A 23,197-nucleotide genomic window follows, 5' to 3' on the forward strand; every position below is an offset into this window, starting at 1 on the left:
GGAGGTTTATTTGACTTATTTACTATTTCAGATGATTTATCATTCACCATATTATTCTTAAAATTTAAGGTATCATCATTCTCAAAAGTATTAGGATTATCATCCTTACTCTTTGATTTTAAATGATCCTTGTTTTCATTACTATATGGATCATTAACTATTTTACCACTTCTAAGGGTAATAACAGATTTTATTTGATCAATTTTTTCATTTTTTAATTCTTGATTTTGATTTTAAGGATTAGGTTGAGGTTGAGATGGAAATTTTCCTTTTTCATGAATATTAAGTGCAGATGCAAATTTTGCAAGAGTTTCTTTCAAATCACTCATAAATTGACTGTTTTGAATATTGATAGACACTTGCTTTTGGATAAATGCATGAATTACATCTTCAAAGTTTTTTCTTGGAGGTGTAACATAAGGAATATAACCTTGATGATTTTGGTTATTTTGAAAATATTGTTGTGACGGTTGTGAATTATTATCATTCCTCCAACTAAAATTAGGATGATTTTTTCATCCAGGATTATATGATGGTGAAAAAGGATCTAGTATTGTTTTTTTATAATTGTTAACATAATTTGCTTGTTCATGGAGACATTCTTTAAATGAAGGTAATGTTGGACAATCTTTTGTAGCATGATCATGTGTATCACATATATGACAAACAATTTCTTGAATACTTTTTAATTGACCACTCTTTTTCATTTCTAATGACTCAATTTTTCTTGCTAAAGATGCAAGTTTAGCTTGAATATCTATATCATCTTTAAGATTATAGATACCACCCCCATTTGTTGAATTATTGTTTTTAATTGTTGGTGATTCTATTGTGCCTATATTATCCCAATTTTTAGCATTTTCTGCTAATGAATCCAAATATTCCATAGCTTCATTTGGGTTTTTATCTTCAAAAGTTCCATTACACATGAATTCTATCATTTGCCTATCTTTAGGTATTAGACCTTCATAAAAGTGAGAAACTATTCTCTATGTTTCAAAACCATGATGTGGGCATGTATTAAGTAATTCTTTATATCTATCCCAACACTGATAAAACGTTTCTCCTTGTTTTTGAGAAAAAGTTGTAATTTGTCTTTTAAAAGAGTTTGTTCTATGGGAAGGGAAAAACTTTTTGAGAAATTGTTGTTGCATTTCTTCCCATGATCTTATTGAACTTGATCTTAAATTTTGTAGCCATGTTTTAGCTTTATCTTTTAAAGAAAAAGGGAAAAGCTTTAATCGAACTAAATCAATGCTACAATTTTGATCATTATAAGTGTTACAAACTTCCTCAAATTCTCTTAGATGCAAATATGGATTTTCAGAATCTAAGCCATGAAAATTTGGTAAAAGTTGAATAATTTGAGGTTTGAAGTTGAAATTAGATGCATCAGGAAGAAAAACTAAACAAGATGGGGCACTAGTTCTAATAGGGTTTATATGATGCCTAAGTGTTCTTAATTGATCATGTTCTTGATTATTATTATTATTATTATTATTATTATTATTATTATTATTATCATTATCTTGATTATTTGAATTATCATCCATGTTTAAATTATTTTCAGATACTCGAATAAGTCTACCACTTTTTTTTCGACTCCAAATACTCATACAAAAAAAAAAAACAACACAATACTTATAAATAAAACATAATTAACAAATATAAACTTAATTTATACCTCCCCGGCAACGGCGCCAAAAACTTGCTACTACTTAAATAATAATTCACCAAGTGTAGGTTGTCTGCAAGTAATATATTTCGTAAGTACGAGATCGATCCTCAGAGAGGTTATTTTGAGTTTAAATTTATTTATTTATAGATTACCAAATGCAAGAATGAAGTTTACAAATTATAAATTTTGTCAAGGCTTGAGGATTTATTCTTGGTTTATGTAATATTGTTTAACTAAAAGTAAAACAAAAGAAACCACCATAAATAATGGTTCCAAGAAAATTAAACACACACATAATATAATATAGTTCCCACTATAGAAAATACCGAATTAACCGATATTTTATATATGGTACCTATGATTATAATTATAACTATATAAATAAATAATTGCATAAAGTAAATGTTAAATTAAATCATTATATTTCATTTAGAACAACCGGCAGAGCCACGCTATTGCCTAAATGAAATATATTGATTTAATAAGTTAGTTGCGGTAAAGTAAAGTTAGTTGCGATAAAGTAAATGTTAGTTGCGGAAAAGTAAAAGTTAGTTGCGATAAAGTAAAAGTTAGATGCGAAAAATAAAAGTTAGTTGCGATAAAGTAAATGTTAGATTGTTAGATGTTAGTATTAAATCATAATATTTCATTTAGAACAACCGGCAGAGCCACGCTATCGTCTAAATGAAATATTATGATATTATTATATATATATATATATATATATATATATATATATATATATATATAATAAGTGATGGTGTAGAACCCGTAACTTAGACTACGTATAAACCATGCATAATTCTAGTATTTAAATTAAAAATGATTTTTGTTGCATGAGTATTTAAAGTTAATTATTTTATTATTTCATGCAGTAGTTTGATATTTACCATTTCAATTATTTCAGTGAGGCCGGACTGGAGTTGGAGTTTTGAGATAAAATTTAAGATTTAGAAAACATTTTCGGAATTTATTTTAGCTAGCAAGTAACTTCATTTAAGTTAAAAAGGAAGTTTGAGGATTTAATTTAATTACTTGAGGTGAGTAGGAAAATAAGCTCATTTGAGTTACTTAATTAAGGGATTAATTCAATAAATTAATTAAGGGATAGATAAGGCTCTTAAGGTATTAATATTTAGTAACTAAACAATTTCTCCCCTTCATTTTATTGTATTTTTGGCCCCTTAATAGATTAAGCATTACCATGCCAACTCATCACCCTTTTGACCCATTCTTTTTGGTGTTAACATGCTAATCTTTCTTTTATGATTAGTCCACCTTAATTAATTAATTATTGAGCATTATCCTAGTCTAGAAAGCTTAAGATTTCGGCCCCCACCTTCTAGAGCCATCCATCAACTCATTTGATATCAAACAACAATTCAAAATTCAAAATGAGGGAGACTTGGTCTTGAGTTGCCCCTTATATTTTGCACCCACTTGCCTCACTCTCCCTAACCATCTTCCCCTCTCCCTAAGCTCGAAATTCAGAGTCATTTTAGAGGCAAAAATCTTGAGGTGCTAAGGGAAAACAAGAGAGAAAAATTCAGAATCAAGATAAGTAGCAAAGCGCTCCACCTCCTCCACGTCGGATCGTCTCTTCTTTTCGTTTTTCTTTCAAACGAAACCAGGCATGCATATATTCTTCCTTGACTCTTCAATCAAGTCCTAATATCAATTATTTTCATTACATGATCATGTTTTATTAAGCAAAAACCGAAATACCTCAGCATTTTCAGAAAACTTCACATGCAGAATTTTCGAATTTCATGATGCAGCTTCACGGTTTTTGCTTGTTTTTGTACCTTCAGGTGGTTGGCTCGATTCCAGGCTCCCAAGGCAACATCTAGACATGTTCTAGGATGGATTAGGATCACTTTAGTCCATTGTTTCGGCCCCCATGCTTGCTGGAAATTCGAAAATGACAGAAACTCCATTTGTGTCCATTTGTGTTCGAAAATCTGATGTTGCGGTCACAAGGGAATAGATCGGATCTTGGCTGCCCTAGGGGCCTATAGCCATGATAGATCACTTCCCTAGCATGTCTAAGACGTGACTAAGTCGTCCTTTTGGTGGCTTGGTCCATGGTTAATCGGTTTTTAAATCAAACGCAAGAACATCCCCTCCCCTTCTCGGCCCCTTTGATTTTGACAGCATGTGTTGGTTCGAGTATGGTGGAATGATGTGGATCTTGGTTGGCCTAAAGCCCTTAGCCACGGTTCACACCATGCCCCAAGATGTCTAGGTCGTGCCATAGTCAATCAAATGACCACTGGAACGAGACGAGACAGCAAGCAAATCACAACACCACACACGCACACATGAGTGTCCTCGGTAGGAGTTTTTGGTTGGTTGCTGGAATGGTGAGGATTGTGGCTGGCCTAGGGCCCCTATCCATGGTTCAAATCATTCCTTGGGACGTTGGTAAGAGGTGTTGGTCGGAGGTTCAAGTCCCAATGGCCATTAGCCTCGCAAACGACGCAAGCAAACCAACCACAGCTGCTGTATTTTTGGACAGCAACTTTCTGTGACGGTTCAGTGGCTCGTTCGAGTTCTCGGTCGGCTTTTAGCCTATGGCCTTGGACTGGACAGTGCCTCATTGAGTTAGGAAGGTCATGTTTTTGACCGTTTGTAATTCGGTTCATTTTTGAGGTCGTACGAGAATTTACGGTGCGATGTGCCAAATTGACTCTCGAAAGAGCGTTTCTTGTTTTGGCCTCCATTCACCTAGATTTCGGCCCTCACCATTTTATGAGCATTATTTTATCATTTTAGGCGTATTTTAATCATGACTACATGACAGTTCAGTGTTGGTTCGGAGTCATGATTAAATACGAAGTCGGTAGGCATAATTGTCACATTTTAGAATGTTATTTCATAGTTTGGTTCAATAAATCTATTGCATATTTTTTCATGACATATTTAGGTTGCAGCGAGCCTGGGAGCGATCCAATCTAAGAAGTAAATTATTACAGGATATTTAATTGTGCCATTTAATTATATTACGTGCATAAATATATAAAATGTTCATTTTTTAGATTATGCGATATTGCTTGTGGCCATTTCACTATCATGGGATTATTGCTAAATCCGGTCGCCAGTTACCGGTTAGTTGAATTTGTTTCACCCAGTATACTGTGGCTACAGTCTAATCAGACGTTTACTATTTTACCCGGTCGCCAGTTACTGGTCATGGGAGCATTTTATTATCCGGTCGCCAGTTACCGGTCAGTTTCAGTGCAGGGGCCACTTACGTATACCATAATCTCATCAGGAAAATTATTACAGGCTATTTCAGTACAGGGCTCCAAGGAGCAAACATTTTTACCATGATATTTTCAGTTCAGTTATGCACGTATTATAATTAATCATGACAAGACACTTTTACGATATGCCTCATGACACGACAATTTTATTCCATGAAATTTTACTATAGTATTTACTCGTTATTTACGATATATGCATGTTGAGTCTTTAGACTCACTAGACTTGATTGTTGTAGGTTCTGATGATGCCGGGGCTGAGGGCGGGGACCAGTGAGCAGGCTCGAGTCGGCAGTAGTAGGACCTGAGGACCTCAGTTCAGCATTTATTTTTAATTGATGGCTCAAACGTTTTAATTATTGTTGGAAAAAACTTTTTATTGTTATTTCAAAAATGTTAATTCTTCCGCTGCCACATTGAACATCAAACTTTATTGATCACTTTATTTTATGATTGAGGTATTTTAATTATTTTAAAAAGAAAAATTTTAAATTTTTCGCAAATTTCCAAGTAAGGATTTTAGGTCTTTACAGATGAAATATTTATTGTATCAAAATTAAACAACAAATCAAGATAACCACTTTAATGGTATCAAGCATTTGATGTAAATTGATAACAAAAAACAAGGCTAACTCTTGTGCTTTTCAGGCAGAGCAGGTGATAATACTTAAATAATAATTCACCCAAGTGTAGGTTGTCTGCAAGTAATATATTTCGTAAGTACGAGATCGATTCTCAAAGAGGTTATTTTGAGTTTAAATTTATTAATTTATAGATTACCAAATGCAAGAATGAAGTTTACAAATTATAAATTTTGTCAAGGCTTGAGGATTTATTCTTGGTTTATGTAATATTGTTTAACTAAAAGTAAAACAAAAGAAACCATCATAAATAATGGTTCCAAGAAAATTAAACACACACATAATATAATATAGTTCCCACTATAGAAAATACCGAATTAACCGATATTTTATATATGGTACCTATGATTATAATTATAACTATATAAATAAATAATTGCATAAAGTAAATGTTAAATTAAATCATTATATTTCATTTAGAACAACCGGCAGAGCCACGCTATTGCCTAAATGAAATATATTGATTTAATAAGTTAGTTGCGGTAAGTAAAAGTTAGTTGCGATAAAGTAAATGTTAGTTGCGGAAACGTAAAAGTTAGTTGCGATAAAATAAAAGTTAGATGCGAAAAATAAAAGTTAGTTGCGATAAAGTAAATGTTAGATTGTTAGATGTTAGTATTAAATCATAATATTTCATTTAGAACAACCGGCAGAGCCACGCACGCTATCGTCTAAATGAAATATTATGGTATTATTATATAAATATATATATATATATATCTATATATATATATAATAATAAGTGATGAAATATTTATTGTATCAAAATTAAACAACAAATCAAGATAACCACTTTAATGGTATCAAGCATTTGATGTAAATTGATAACAACAAATAATTCATTTTTATACCTACAATAAAAATAAGTTAGCTAAATGAAAAAAATAAAGAAAGAATATAAAAAATATAAACAATCTTACTTCACCAAGAATGCATCCTCTTCACCTTGGCATAATAGATTTAGCTTGCCATAAGCTTACTTTTGATCAACACTAAAATATCACTCATAGTTGAGAACATGAAAGAAAATATATTGGAACTTAGAACTTTGATACACACTCACACTATATTTTACAATGAGATAGAATGATTCTCAAGCTAGCACAAGGCCTCTATTTATATACCAAATGAGAGAAAGGGTCAAATTTTTTATTAATGCCATGTAGTTGCAATAGTATTCTTTGTCTCCTCCAAGTTCAATTCCATGTCCCTTCTTTCAATGCTTTGTTCCACGACTTTAATCACCGAATTTGACTATGCTCAAAACGGCAAACATGTGGGGAATTGTCTGCAGATGAATTTGGCCACTTGGTTCACCTCATTTGGTTAAATATTGAAATAGTTATGATTTTTTTACTATATGCTGGTCATAGTAAAAGTAAATTTGTGCTCCTTTTAATATTTGCACATTTTGATCATCTTAATGAACTTTTTAGGCAATCATGTCTTCTGCAAATTTGTAGATAATTTCTCAAGGATTCCAAACATGTTTGAGTCACCTCCATTTGAATTTTCAAGCTTGAGTTATCATTATTTTACCAACACGTAGAAAACCTGAAAATAAAACATATTTAGTAAGACAATTAAATATAAACAAACAATTCTAAAATAACATTATTTTATAATTTTAATGAAACTTAAATTTTAAAATACAGGTTTTAACATATAATAAATTATTAATTTTAATTTTCATCAGCAGGCCCTGAGGGACATTGATTTTTAAATGCAGAGGAAGAGATCATAGGCCCAGTCCAGTTCCTAGCCACAAAAGAAATAGTTCATGGGGCCACCGAGACATCAGGGGCAGTAGAAGCCCAGGGGACAGCTTAAGAGGCCTGGACAACAGAGGCCACCGAAGGCACCAGGGGCTCCAAAGCCGGCAGAGAGGCAGCCATGCAAGAAGTGCAATAGGTTCCACCTCGGCAAGTGTTTATGGGTAACCTACAAATGTTTCATTTGTGAGTAGGAGGGTCACAATTCAGCAGATTCCCTAAGAACAAGGGCCCTAATATAGGCAGAGCATATGTGATGCACGCGGAGGAGGGAAAGACAGAGCCAGACTCTACATTGATCACTGGTAACCCTTATGTTTAAGATTTTAATTTACCACTTTGATTGCATGGGTTATACGGTTGTTGATTGTTGTGATAATTAATTTATGGGATTAAGAACATAGAGTAAATTAGGATGCATGCTCTACCTAGTTGAATTTAAGGATTGAATTGAATGAATTGAGAATTTTAAGGACCTAATTTTAGTAATCGATATGATAGAGACCTATTTGCAAAATCGAAATTTTTTAAGGGCTGATTTCGAATTTTTGGAAATTGTGTGGATCAAATTCTTCATTTTTGAGCATCTTAAAGGTTAATTGGGCAAAATTCAAAAAGTTCATTGGGACAAAAATGTAATTTTTGAAAACTTTAAGGGACAAATTGCAATTTCCGAAATTTTTGAGGTGAAATTCGAGATTTTTGGAGTAGATCAGTAAAGCTTTTGCGAATTCTGGGATTATTTATGACGAAAAAATTTATTAAGTTTCAACGCGAATAGATTTGATGGTATGTTTTGTCGCAGGAAAGATATATATTTCAGGTATAGCTACACATGCATTGCTAGATTCTGGAGCTACATATTCGTTTATATGCGAATCTTTTTTCAAGAGACTATGTATCATACCGGAGGCTATGGATTTGGGATTCAGAGTATCGATTCCATCTGGGGATCAGATGTTTACCTCCCAGATAGTGAAGAAATTGGAGCTTCAGTTATAGAAAAATGCGGTACAGGCAAGCTTGATTGTGCTACCGTTGACGGAGTTTGATATTATTCTGGGTATGGACAGGCTTTTTTCTAACGGAGCTGTCATATAATTTTGACGAAGGTTAGTATCTGTCCGACCGCCCAGTGGTAAGCCGTTGGTGTTTGAGGCAGCCAGACATCAGTAGATGCAGCACATCATTTCTTGTATCTGTGCGAGGAAGTTCATGAGGATAGGCTGCAGAGCATTTTTGGCTAGTATTGTGACAGTATCAGAGCCAATCAGTCATAGTCTAGAGGAGGTCGAAATGGTCACGAACTTTCCCAGTGTTTTCCTAGACGACGTTTCATGCATTCCACCAGACATAGAGGTGGACTTCTCTATCGAGCTTATGCCAGGTACCGTGCCTATTTATAAGGCGCCCTATCGTGTAGCACCTGCAGAGATGAAAGAACTGAAGGATCAGATTCAGGACTTGCTAGATAAGGGTTTCATTCGCCCTAGTTTCTCTCCATGGGGCGCACCGGTACTATTTGTTACGAAGAAGATGACAACATGCGGCTCTGCATCGATCACAGAGAGATGAACAGGGTCACGGTCAAAAACAAGTATCCACTGCCCAGGATCAAGGATCTATTTGATTAGCTTCAGGGAGAAACAGTATTCTCAAAGATATATCTCCGATCAGGATACCACCAGCTGAAGGTGAGAGAGGCTGACGTGCATAAGACGGGTTTCATGACGCATTACGGGCACTATGAGTTTATGGTGATGCCCTTCGGAATGACAAACGTCCAGTGATCTTCATGGATCTCATGAATCGTGTGTTTCAGCCATAATTGGATCAATTCGTTATAGTTTTCATAGACGACATCCTGATCTATTCAAAGAGCAGAGAGGAGCACAGTCAGCATCTGAGGACCGTAGTGCAGACTTTACAGGACAGACAGTTGTATGCCAAGTTCTGTAAGTGCGAGTTCTGGCTTGACAGAGTGGCATTCTTGGGCCACATTGTATCCCGAGATAGAGTATAGGTCGATCCCAGCAAGGTTGAGGCAGTCCAAGATTGGCCATTGCCTAAGAGTGTGACAGAGATCCAAAGTTTCTTGGGATTGGCTGTTTACTACCGGAAGTTCATTCATGGCTTCTCTTCTATTGTGGTGCCTATGACTGCTTGACAAAGAAGAATGCCAAATTTATTTGGGGACCGGAGTGCTAGCAGAGTTTTGATAGGCTGAAGCAGGCGTTGACCACGACACCAGTTATAGATATGCCATCAGGGCAAGGAGAGTTAGTGGAATATACAGATGCTTCGAAGCTCAGTTTGGGCGCAGTGTTGATGTAGCCTGAGAGAGTTATAGCTTATGCGTCCCGACAGTTGAAGGTCCATGAGTAGAATTATCTGACTCATGACCTCGAGCTAGCGGCAGTGGTATTCTCCTTGAATATTTCGAGACATTATCTGTATGGGGAGAAGTGCATGATTTTCACTGAACACAAGAGCTTGAAGTACTTCTTCACATAGAAAGAGATGAACACGAGACAACGGAGGTGGCTAGAGCTAGTGAAGGATTATGACTGCGACATTAGCTACCATCCGGGTAAGGCTAATGTAGTTGCAGATGCTCTGAGCAGGAAGACTGTAATGATCACTCAGTTGTCAGTACAGAGACCGTCGCAGGCAGGGATTCAACGATTTGAGCTTGCAGTTTATGCCAGGGGCAGTGCCCATATCTCTACCCAAATAGTGCAGTCGACATTTAGAGACATAATTCGGGTAGGACAGACTTCGGACGAGTAGTTACAGAAGTGGAGACAGAGGGATGAGGCTAAGGGCAGGAGGTTGTTCACAGTTGTGGACGGCATAGTCAGATATCGTGACCGACTGTTGGTTCCTAGCAGTGATTCCCTCAGAGCAGATATCTTGAGTGAGGCCCACAACACCCCGTACTCCATTCATCCAGGGAGTACGAAGATGTTTAAGGATCTTCAGTCTCTTTATTTGTGGCCGGGCATGAAGCGAGATATTTTGCGATTCCTCTCCGAGTGTTTGACGTGTCAGCAGGTCAAGGCAGAGCATAAGAGACCTGCACCGAAGCTGAGACCACTCCCCATTCTCGAGTGAAAGTCGGGAGAACGTTACCATGGACTTTGTGACAGGGATTCCGAGGAAGATTGTAGCATATAATTTCATTTGGGCGATAGTTGATCGACTCACTAAATCAGCACACTTTTTACCAATCATGAAGACTTTCACCGTGACTCATTATGCAGAGCTGTACATAAGAGAGATAGTCAGACTGAGTGGGATTCCAATGTCAATCGTGTCCGATAGGGATCCGAGATTCACATATGAATTCTAGAAGAGTCTGTATCAGGCATTGGGGACCAAATTGCTATTCAGTACTACCTTTCATTCTCAGACCGATGGACAGTCAGAGAGGGTGATTCAGATATTTGAGGACCTGCTCAGAGCATGTGTGATTGACTTCCAAGGCAGCTGGGAGCCGAAGTTACTTATTGTGGTGTTCAAGTACAACAACAGTTACCAGAAATCGATCGATATGGCTTCCTATGAGGAATTGTACGGGAGGAGGTGTAGGTCACCAGTGTATTGGGATGAGGTAGGAGAGAGAGCAGAGTTGGGGCCGGATATTGTCAGTCAGACTGCAGAGTTCTGAAGACTTCTCAAAGCTGACAAGAAGAGTTTTACAGATCAGCAGTGTAGAGACCTTGAATTCGCAGTAGGGGATCATTGTGTTCGCAAAGGTCGCACCGATGAAAGGTGTTATGATATTTGCAAAGAAGGGAAAGCTCAGCCTTATATTCATAGGACCGTTTGAGATCCTAGAGAGAGTTGGGACACTCGCATACAGAGTTGCATTACCTCCGAAACTGGCGGGAGTTCATAATGTGTTCAACGTCTTGATGCTACGAAAGTACATATCAAGTCATTCGCATGTACTGAACTAGGAGCCACTGCAGTTGACACTGTACCTGTCCTTCGAGGAAATACCCACTCATATTTTGGATAGACAGGAGAGAAGGCTCCAGAACAAGGTGATCCACATGGTCAAAGTCAAGTGGCTGAATCATTCCAAGGAGGACGCTACTTGGGAGACAGAGACCGAGATGAGGAGTCACTACCCAGAGTTGTTCGGTACGTTTTAAATTTCGAGCACGAAATTCAATTTAAGAGGGGGTGAGAATTGTAAGGTCTAGGAAATTCGAACTACGTAACCCGACTGCATGAAATCTAGGGTTTTACAAAATATGTGTTTAATTTTTTATTGCACGAATATGCATGTCATTTCATGTTTTATTTAGAGTTTAATGCATTAGAGATTTAAGTTGTATTTCACGCACGAACGAGTAACGGAGATCGGGGATGATGAAGAAAAATATTTAATTAAATAATTATTTTTTTAATTATTTAATATATGGTGTATTTATGTATGCTTTTTGAAAATGGGCCTTGGTTGAGTATTTTTACTCACCGGGTCATATTTTTAACCGGTACACAATTTTTAATGATTTAGAGGACTTTTTGAGAGTTCGAGTAATATTTTCAAAAATGTACCAAGACAAAATATTTTTCGAGAGTGTGTTTGGGCTTGATGGGTTTATTTTAGTACTTAATGAGCCCAAAACCCTTTTAATCCATTTAATTTTAATTAGAGACCCATTAGTGTACTATATTTTGAATTAAACCTAATTAATTAAACCCTAACCTAATGCCCTCTAAAGGTCGCCCCATCCCTTCATTCAGCAGCCTCCATTCTAACATAAAACCAGCAGAATCTCGGTTTCTCCACTCAAGTTTTCAAGAAAGCTTCTTCCCGCCTCTCCGGTGCAAGTCCTACGCGCGTATCTTCGAGTTTTTGAGCGTATAAACATTAAGGCACGCTATTTTTCTTCCTTTCTCATCATTCATGCTGTAAATATACTGTTGTGCATGCAATGTATGGAGGTTTCATAGTTCTTGCATGTTAAATCGTTTATGAATTTGGTTTGTCATGAAATCCACATGTTTACGCATACAACCCATGTTTATGATTCTTGTGCAAGGGGACTGCCGAGTTATGTTTCTAAGGGGCTGTAAACGTCAATTAAGATGGTGTCTAAGTGCTAGAGTCGAAGCTTGGTTGGTCTAGGTGAGGGTCAAGCGGATTTGTTGGAATACCCTTGCGGCTAGACGACTAGATCGAGAGGTCGTGGTGCGCCGGCTATGAAAGGGTCGTCCATAGTCCTGGACCAGACCCTAGTGGGTCTGAGCCGTGGCCTAGGATGGCTCAAACACGGCTGGAGTTAGTGAAGAGGTTGTTTGAATGAAGGGTGCTAAGGTTTTTCTTGGTTGGGGCATTGTGGGTGGATAGCTATCGTGTGTTTCGTGCGGTGTGCATGGGGCTGTGAGCTTGGGTTAGGTCGGTCGAGAAGGGTCTTAAGGTGGGCTAGGAAGGGTTTTTCCAAGGCTGGAACGAGCTAGTAGGGCTTAGGGTCGATGGTTTACACGTTTGGTGGACTAGGGTTTAAGTTCGTGAGACGCTTGAAATTTCCAGCAACCTTTGGGTGTGGATCGTAGGTCATACTATTCGAGTAGGTGCCCATCGAGCCATCTGTTGGCCGAGGATTCACATTGAAACTCTTTGTGTAAACAATCTTTATTTTAATAATATTTGAAATTATTATTTTGGCACATCTTTATCTGTATACCCATGCTTGTTACGTAGATAAAGTCCTTGAATATACAAATTATAGAAAGAATATGAGATGCTCATCTCATATTCTTTCTACAATCTGTGATGAGCATCATGAAACTCTTGTTTGGAATAGTATATATTCTAAACAATTCCTAGTCGATTCAGCCGCCGCTAAGAAGGATAAAGGCCGCTCGAGTTTGAGACTGGTATCTGCGATGTGAGTACCATGTTTCATTGGTAGGGGACATTGTGATGTCAGAGCATGCAGATAGGTGCTCCTTGTAGAGTACACTGAACAACCTTCCATAAATGACTTTCCAAGTGGTTCTTACTTATCGAGTGGAAACGTCCTAGTTTATTGTTGTACACCATTAGTCTTTATGACTCGAGACAACATTGAGACTCTTTATGCTAGCATTGCACTTTGACTTGTTTACCGACTCATATGGGGTCATCAGGTGGCAAGGTTGGGTGTCTTTTTGAAACATATAGGAGTAGATGCATTGTAGTCGGGGATTCACCACTTACCTCTGGCCATGGATATCCTAAGTAATCTCATGTGTATGTAGTTTGAAATCTCTGATCAGAGTGTTGGTGGTAAATAAGAAAGGGGTTTCTTAGATTACACCATCGATGCAAATACGACATGACACATAATATCGATTCTTTGAGAACTCTCGATATACCAATAGTTGTCGAATCGGTCGGGATATATGAGATGAAGGGACTGTACTGTACGCTAACCATAATGGAATGGTTCTTGCAGGCACTATCATTTGATACCTAGGGAATCATTTAAGCGATGCTGCTAGGCATTTAACATGACTGGTTGGGTACTATCGGACTTGAGTTCTGAAGTTCTTATTATCAAGGAGTTGATAAGTAAGAATGGAGCAATTGGGGTATGCTCATATAAGGATATGTTTAGCCCTGAAACACATTGAGATGTGAACTCACTGCTAATTGTATCAATGAATCATTGAGGGCCACACAAGAACTAGCTTTCTAGATCCCGTTGAGAAGGAAAGTTCAATGTGTTGAACGGCTTATAAAGGAGTTTTTAAGAACAAGGAAAATTAAAAATATGACTTCTATATGGGGAATGTAACTTTTAATTTGTGGAAGTGTTCCTAAAATAAAAGTTGTCCAAATAAATAATGTATTTGAAAATTGTGATTTTCATAAACATTGTTATGGACTAATTTAAATTAATTAAAGTGTTGAATTAATTTAACACTTGTGGACCTAGTAGAGTCCAAATAATTAAATTAATTCAAGTATTGAATTAATTAAATAATATTGGGTCTTGTAGAGCCCAATTGGAAATAATAATTCAACTAGTGAGCTTGAGAAAATTCAAGTAAGATTTAATTGATCTCAAATGTGTTTGAGATATTTAAATAAAAGTACATGGGATTTGTAAATGTTACAAGCCCAAATAAATTGCATACAAGGGAGGTGAAGAGTTGGTAAACAACTTTTTCAATAAACAAGGCATGATATGCACATGCAAATTTTACCTTTTTCAAGCACCAAGAAAAGTTTTCTCTTCTCTCCTCCCACCCCTCTTGGCCGAAATTTTCTTCCCTTTTTCTTTAAAAAATTTGCTTATTCATTTGATGAATTATAAGCAAACTTCTCGATGAAAATGCCTTGCATTTTTTAGTGAAAGTGTAAGGTGGTTCTAGCTTGTTGTTGGTGGGCTTGATTTTGAGTAAGGAGTGTTCAAGGGAGGCTATTAGATTTTTCTACCATTCAAGAGCCATCATCAATCTTTATGATTGATAGGTAAATATCTAAAAACACCCTATGTTTGTGTTTGTTTTGTTATTTGCTACACATCTAGTGGGGTGCTCTGTTTTGTTACTTGAAAATATGATTTTTGAAACTTCCGTTGCGCATCCGGGCACCGCAATCGATCCCATTTCAAGTGGTATCATGAGCTAATGTTACTATATTGTGTATCAAATAAATGATATTATATTGATGACTATTTCTAACCGCATGAGATAATTCAACACTACAAATCGAGGCCGTTTTTGGGGTGGCATGTTGCTGCCCATTTCAGGCAGCTAGGGCTGCCTGAGGGGATGCCCATTTCGGGCAGTAAGGGCAGCCGAAACGCCCCTTTACTTTTAATAAAAAAAATTTTTTTGTTTGTTGCCTGGAATCCGGCGACGGAGCTCCGGCAACGACGATGACGACTAGGGTTTTTTTGTTGATTTAATTTATAATCGTGGCGATTAGTGATTGGATCAAGATATATAATATTGGATCAATTGATTATTGTGATAATTAATTGATGGTGTATGATATGTGATATTATGCACGAAAGATGATCAAAAGCCCAAGCCCAATTTGCTAGGTGTATGCTAGGATATTTTGTGTTGAATTATTGTTTTAATTATCAATTTTATAAGTGAGCTTGGTTTATAGCCCGTTCCCACCCCATGAGATGTATCTCTTTTTGCCATGGATATTTATTTGTAAATATTAGTATAGTGGAAGATCAAGATTGAAAGATTGTGGGCCTTGATGATTATGAAAATCGAAGACATGTAAATATTGGAGGCTTATGTAAAAGTTACATTTGCATCCCATGCATTTCCCTAGGATTGGACCTAGGCCCGTGTTTGGCTCACACGGGCCATTAGCGATTGGGGCGATTGATCATCCTTGTTAGTTTACTATTTATAATATATGCATGATATATTATAAATAATGAGTACGTGCGTTATTATTATTATAGTAACTAAGTTGCATGAATCCGACAAACATACGATCAAACATGGTGAGCTTTTTAAATAAAATTATTTGTGAGAAATTTGAAAATTAAAAAACCCTCATTTTGAATAAGATTCAAAATTAATATAAAGCCCGAAAAGGAGAATTATAAAGGTGTTTATAGTTTCATGTCTTCCATCGACAATGGATGCATGATGGACGCTACCCGTTCTCAGTGCTCGGCTCATATTATTGGGGGAGCCTGGACGCTGGAAAGCTGTGACATCCATTGACATGGTGATGTGAACTACGTGGAACTCCCATGATTTCGGCTCATATTATTGAGCGAACTCATGTCGACCGTCCAATGAGGTTCAATATCGATGGGTAAGGCTTAACACGTAAAGATGAATGACATCATATTATTGGGTCCTAAACAAACGTGAGACAAAATTTTACGTAAATGGTTGCATGGAGATGCAATTGGAAACTACTTTTAGGAATTATGATTGGTTGATATTATTCGGGATCATAACTAATTGCACCTTACGTACCTACTGAGGAAAGAAGTTACCCGTTTCACCAGAGGGTAGTGAAAATTGTCAAAACAGTGGGAGTAAAAATTTATGAAGTAAAAGTCCATACTTTATATCTTTCTAAATATTTTAAAATAGTCAATAACATTGATCTGTTTTTACTTTTCAGTACAAATTTGACAGTGTATTCGATTCGCAAAACGTTATCTGCAATACTCGACAAACACATTTTAACCGGACCTAATTACCTCAATTGGCTATGAAACCTAAAAATCGTCTTGAATTTGGAAAAGATAGCATATACTGTGTGGACCCGAACCTAATTCGACTTCTCAATCATCATTAGGATCAATTAATTAATCTGGATCTAAATTTTTTTTTATAATACATAAGTGCGGAACATAAGATAATCAATCTGATATATACATATCAACAGTAAAGTACAAGTCTTGTACAAAATACATTTATCTCAACTAAGGTTCAACAACTACATCAAATGCTGAAAATCACATATACTTCTAAGTCCGGATCTCCATGCTAATCTTGAATTTCTCATCCTCTTCCTGACCCTGATCCTGTCCCACCTGTTGTCATGCACACATACAAACACAACAACAGCCGGATAACTCCGGTGAGAAATATATTCCAATTATAAACCATGTATACATGCAATCATTTAAACATATATAAAAGCATGAAACAGATATCAATAACATGTATAAAAATCTGAAAAACATGAATCGATATAAAGCTGTAAATAACATCTTAACTCGTCATCTCAGACTCGACTCTTCTCTAATCTAGGGATCCGGTCTAACTAAGACTTTGGCATTCTTTATCGAATCTCCACAATAGAAGTCGATCTACTCCTAAGCAACATCGATACACCAAAAGTCTAGTGTCTTGGCGGTTCTGCCGAAGACTTGGCGGCTCTGCCAATGACTAGGCACATCTGCCTAAAACTCTAACTCATGCTTTGCTATAAATCAATAGATTAAGCATATCAATCTCATGAATTGCAAATATCAATGCAATAAAGTAAAGTATGTGGTTTTGGGAAACTCAAGTCAAATCAAACTCGAGTCGTATCTCCACGGTTCAACATTGATTTATACCTTTTTTTTCTCGGTCTGACGAAGTCGAGGTCTCGAATTCGAATCTGTCAATACTCAATCAGGCAATGACAATATCGAGGAGTACAATATTAATATACCACTCAAATTAATACTGGATATAATCAGAACTCAATCTAATTCTGTTTCAACGGCATAACTGCACAATCTCAATATACCCAGCAAAACAAATCAATAAATATCAATCTCAACTCATAATCGTTTGACAAACATAATCTGAAACCAAATCTGTATAATCTCAATCAATTCAATTCGGAAAATTATAACAATTTCATACGTTATCCGTTCTTCAATCTGATTTTGATTATACAATGACCACAATCTTAGGAACAGATAATATCAGTCATATCAGGATTTCCTCCATATCATATTTTCAAATCATATCAAAACATAAAAAAACTTACGTCCAGTTGAAGCTCTCGTTGATAGGAACATGGTACTGAAGTCGGATTGAAATTCAGACGGACGGATTTTGTAAAATCCCGATTCCAAAATATAAAAGTTTGAAGATTCTCGGAAGCTTTCCTCGACCTTTTCTTTGAAATCCTTCAGAAGAGTGAAGGAATTCATATATATATCTGCATGGCTAGGACCAAATGGCTTCAGCTTTGTGCAACACGTCTCGCGCATAAGCGCGCGCAACCTCCCTTGGCGCATATGCGCGAGACAATCGGTCTCGGCATATTATCCTTTCCTCAGCTCGCGCATATGCGCGTCCTCGTCCGGCGCATATGCGCGTCCTCGTCCGGCGCATATGCGCGAGGTTCTCTGTCATACTCGCGCATATGCGCGAGGTTTAGCACATAATTCAGTCTTCTTTCGTCTTTCCCGGTCTGATACTTTTCGTCTATAATCACATCAATTATCAATAAATCATTTCAGATTACAATAATTCAAAATCTCGGGCATTACATTTCTCCCCCTCTAAGATCTGATTTAGTCCCCGAAATCACAGGCAATCAAATCAGAAAGCAAATCAGATACAATAAGAAATGTATAACAGAAGCTAAACAGGAAACTCACATCAGTGAAATAATTCTGGGAATTTCTGTCTCATATCTGATTCAGTCTCCCAGGTAGCTTCTTCGATGCCATGACAACTCCACTGAACTTTCACATGCGGAATAGTCTTCATTCTGAGTTGCTTTTCTTTACGATCGAGAATCTGAATTGGCTTTTCAAACTAACTCAGTGTCTCATCAAGTTCTGCCTCATCTGGCTGAATTACATGATATGCATCAGGGAGATATTTCCGCAATAAAGATACATGAAATACATCATGTATAGAGAAGGCGGTAAGGCGAGTCGATAGGCACGATCTCCTAACTTCTCGAGAATCTCATAAGGACCGATGTATCGTGGAGACAACTTCCCTTTTTTGCCAAATATGACAACGTCTCTGAAAGGAGAAATCTTCAGAAATACTCTGTCTCCTGCCTCAAATACCAACGGTCGACGACGAACATTGGCATATTTGGTCTGTCTGTCTTGAGCTGTTCTCATTCTTTGACGAATCAGCTTCACTTTCTCTATCATATCTCTAATCATATCAGGCCCAATCTCAGGTACCTCAGAGATAACATCCCAATAAAGAGGGGATCTGCACTTCTTGCCATACAACGCTTCAAATGGAGCCATCTCTATACTCGTCTAATAGCTGTTGTTGTACGAAAACTCACAAAGTGGCAAAGAATCTTGTCAACTAGTGTCAAAATCTAGCACGACAGCTCTAAGCGTATCCTCCAATGTCTGGATAGTCCGCTCTGACTGTCCGTTAGTCTGTGGATGATATGCGGTACTCAGATGTAACTTCGTACCTAGATCTTGCTGCAAACTGTACGAAAAGTGCGAAGTAATCGAGGATCACGGTCTGATACAATCAACTTCGGCACTCCATGCAATCTGAACACTTCTCTGACATAGATCTCTGCCATCTGGTCATGTCTGTACGTCATCTTGTACGGGATAAAACATGCTGATTTGGTCAATCTGTCAATCACGACCCAAATCGCATCACAATCTCATGAGGAACGTGGTAGCTTTGTCACAAAATCCATGGAAATGTGATCCCATTTCCATTCAGGAATAGACGAGCTATGCAACAGACCTCCTGGTTTCTTTCTTTCGGCTTTCACCTGTTGGTAATTCAGACATTTTGATACAAACTCTGCAATATCTGCCTTCATCTGTTTCCACCAAAACTGTCTTTTCAAATCATTATACATCTTTCTGCCACCAGGATGAATACTGAATCGACTACTGTGCGCTTCTGACAATGTCTGTCGTTTCAAATCTGAAACATCTGGCACAACAAGACGATTATTCACATACAGTACATGATCACGTACCTGATGCTCTCATCGATGCCCTGCTTTGACCATCGAAATTGAATTCTGAACATTCTGATCAACTTTCTGAGCTTGTTTAATTCTCAAAATCAGCTCTGGTTCGACTTGAATAGCATACAATCTCAACGGTTTACAATCTGTTTCAAATGCTAACCCAGACAAACATCAATCTTAAATCAAATTCGAAACACCAATCATCGATAAGGATAAGGAACATAATTTTCGACTCAGTGCATCGGCTGCTGCATTAGATTTCCCCTGATAGTATTTGATTTCACAATCAAATCTTTCAGTAAATCAAGCCATCTTCGCTACCTCATATTCAGTTCAGACTATGAAAACAAATATTTCAGACTCTTGTGATAAGAATAAATATCAAACTTCTCACCGTATAGATAGTGTCGTTAAATCTTCAGTGCAAATACAATGGCTGCCAATTCAAGATCATGAATTAGGTAGCGAGACTCATGTGGCTTCAATTGTCTCGAGGCATAGGCAATGGCATGTCCTCGCTGCATCAAAACACAACCCAATCCTCTGTGAGAAGCATCACAATAAACAACAAAATCACCAGTACCTTACGGAATAGTTAAGATCGGAGCACTGGTCAATCTTTTCTTCAATTCAAGAAAACTGGACTCACAGTCTTCTGATCAAATAAATGGTGCATTCTTCTGAGTCAGCTGAGTAATAGGTTTAGCAATACTGGAGAAATATTTAATAAATCGACGGTAATAGCCTGCTAAACCCATAAAACTACGTATCTCTGGCACAGATGTTGGTCTAGGCCAACTGATCACTGCCTCAACCTTGCTAGGATCAACAGAAATAAAATTTCCAGATATTATATGTCCCAGAAATACAACTTGTTTCAGCCAGAATTCACATTTCGACAGCTTTGCATACAATTTTTCTTTTCTCAGAATTCTCAACACAGTTCTCAGATGTTCAGCATGATCAATCATATTCTTCGAGTAAATCATAATATTATCAATAAATATAATCACGAAATCATCAAGATATTTTTGAAATACACGGTTCATAAAACCTATAAATACAGCTTGATCATTCGTTAAACAAAACGGTATAACAATAAACTCATAATGGCCATACCTGGTTCTGAAATCTGCCTTCGAGATATCAAAATCTCTGATTCTCAGCTGATGATATACAGATCTCAGATCGATCTTGGAATAGACAGAAGAACCTTGCAACTGATCAAATAAATCATCGATACGAGGAAAAGGATATTTGTTCTTTACCATAGCTATAATGCCTGAGATGTGAGTTGGTAATCAGCAATTATTAATGCATGATTTGATGTAATTATCGAAGGCCGAAGAAGCGATGTTGCGATTGGATTCTAGATGCAAAATATATTGTTGGGACAGCAGAGACAGTGCACCCGCGGTTCAAAAGACAGTGCACCCGCGGTGGTTCTTCTGAAATTTGGAAGAGATACAGTATGCTCACCGCACCCGCACCATAAAATCTACCGCCCCCGCGGTGTTGGTACAGTAGAGGCACCGCACCCACGGTACAAAATGCACCGCACCTGCGGTCGAGTCTTCCGAATTGTTGGAAGTGATCCAATACGCTCAACGCACTCGCGGTAAAGAACGAGCGCACCCGCGGTGAGAGGTGCTAAATGGAAAAGACGACGCTTGCCCTTAGACATGCAATATATATGTGAATTGTCTTCATTTCCTTCATATTCAGAAGGAAAGCACCGAGAGAACTTCAGAGAAAGCCTCCAAACTTCATTTTCTTTTAGAGAATTGATTGTGAAAAATCTAGCCGTACGATTTTCAATCAGAGTTGAGATTCTTGTTCCTCTTGACAAGGGCTTCGAAAGGGTACATGTTTTATTACTTTCTAGCATGTTTTGATATGTATGTGTTGGAGAAATCAATATATGCTTGATAGTATAGGTTGTTGAGATGAAGGAGTACATATAGTTGGTACCGGATTAAGAAACGAATATGATATGCGAATTTTGTTCATTTTCAGCATGTATCGAATTTGAGATATGCAAATTTCAGCATTGATAGGTGTTTATGATGAAGATTGTAAGTGATTGTGACTGATTATTATTGTTTGAGATAATCGGTATCGCGAGATTACGTTGTTATGCCGTCGAAATATACTGAGATTGAATATTGATCCGTAGGTGTATTCCTTTGGGTTGGAGATTGATATGGTACATGTCATAAATATCATTTCAGATTGTATTGACAGAGTTGATATCGAGATTGCAAGACTTCGACTTGTTCAAACCGAGTCTTCGACGAGAAAGGTATAATTCAATGTTTGATTGGGGAGATATAACTCGAATCAGATCCGGTTTGAGTTTCCCACAAATCACATACTAGACTTCTATACCTTGTTATGTTGTGCTTTAAATTGATTATATACAAGCATTGAGATAGGAGAGTCATTGGTAGATATGCCAAGTTTCTAGACGTTTGGTGGTATCGAGGCATAGGAGAAGATCTGAAAGGGAATCGGTTACGGTGACCGGAAGCGCAACAGAAGTTTAAAAATCGAAATTTTGCATGGAATTTTCGGCCACCGCATGAAATTGTGTAGCAAATACAATAAAACACAAAAATGACATTCATAGTGTGTTTAGAATTTTACCTATCAATCACAAGGATTGATGTATGGCTCCAACTAAGGTGTAAACACCTTAGCTCTTCAATGGTAGAAACTATCTTCAAGCTTCCTTTGAGCACTCCTTGCTCAACTATTAAGCCCACCACCAACTAGGTAGATCCCCTCTTAATTTGCACTAGAAAACTAAGAGGATTTTTCAATGAGAATTATTTTCTTTCCTCAACACTTGAAGAAGAAAATTGGAGAAAAATTTTGGAGAGAATTCCTTCAATATTTCGGCCATTGCATCTCAAAAATTGGGAGAGGAAGACTTTTCTTGGTCTTGCAAAAAGAAAAAGGCAAAAGGAGCATGCCAAGCCTTGATATTTGAAAAAGTTGTCTCCAACTCTTCACCTCCCATGCATGCAATATTATATGGTGTTTTTAACAATTAAAAAAAAACCATGGACTAAATTCGATTCATCTCAAACATATTTGAGACTAATTAAACATTACTTGAATTTACCCAAGTCCCACTAGTTAAATAATTAATTTAAATTGAGCTCTACAAGACTCAATATGATTTAATTAATTCAACACTTGAATTAATTTAATTATTTGGACTCTACTAGGTCCACTAGTGTTTAATTAATTCAACACTTGAATTAATTTAATTTAGTCCATAATAATGTTTATGAAAATCACAATTTTCAAATACATTATTCACTTGGCCAACTTTTAATTTAGGAACACTTCCATAAATTAAAATTCACATTTCTCTCATAGAAGTCATACTTCTATTTTTCTTTACGCTTATA

The 23,197-nt window shown here is 37.0% G+C and overlaps 1 non-coding gene and 1 pseudogene across 1 annotated transcript; one reads left to right on the plus strand and one right to left on the minus strand.

Moving 5' to 3' along the window:
• Positions 1-23,197, minus strand: part of LOC142550602 (uncharacterized) — a 117,722-nt pseudogene that overhangs the window by 64,840 nt on the left and 29,685 nt on the right.
• LOC142552443 (small nucleolar RNA R71) lies at positions 1,000-1,110 on the plus strand. The gene has a single exon (XR_012821774.1). It is a non-coding gene; the product is annotated as a small nucleolar RNA R71 (small nucleolar RNA).

The sequence above is a fragment of the Primulina tabacum genome, chromosome 7 (genome assembly GCF_025594145.1).
Source record: "Primulina tabacum isolate GXHZ01 chromosome 7, ASM2559414v2, whole genome shotgun sequence".
Classification (NCBI taxonomy): Eukaryota; Viridiplantae; Streptophyta; class Magnoliopsida; order Lamiales; family Gesneriaceae; genus Primulina; species Primulina tabacum.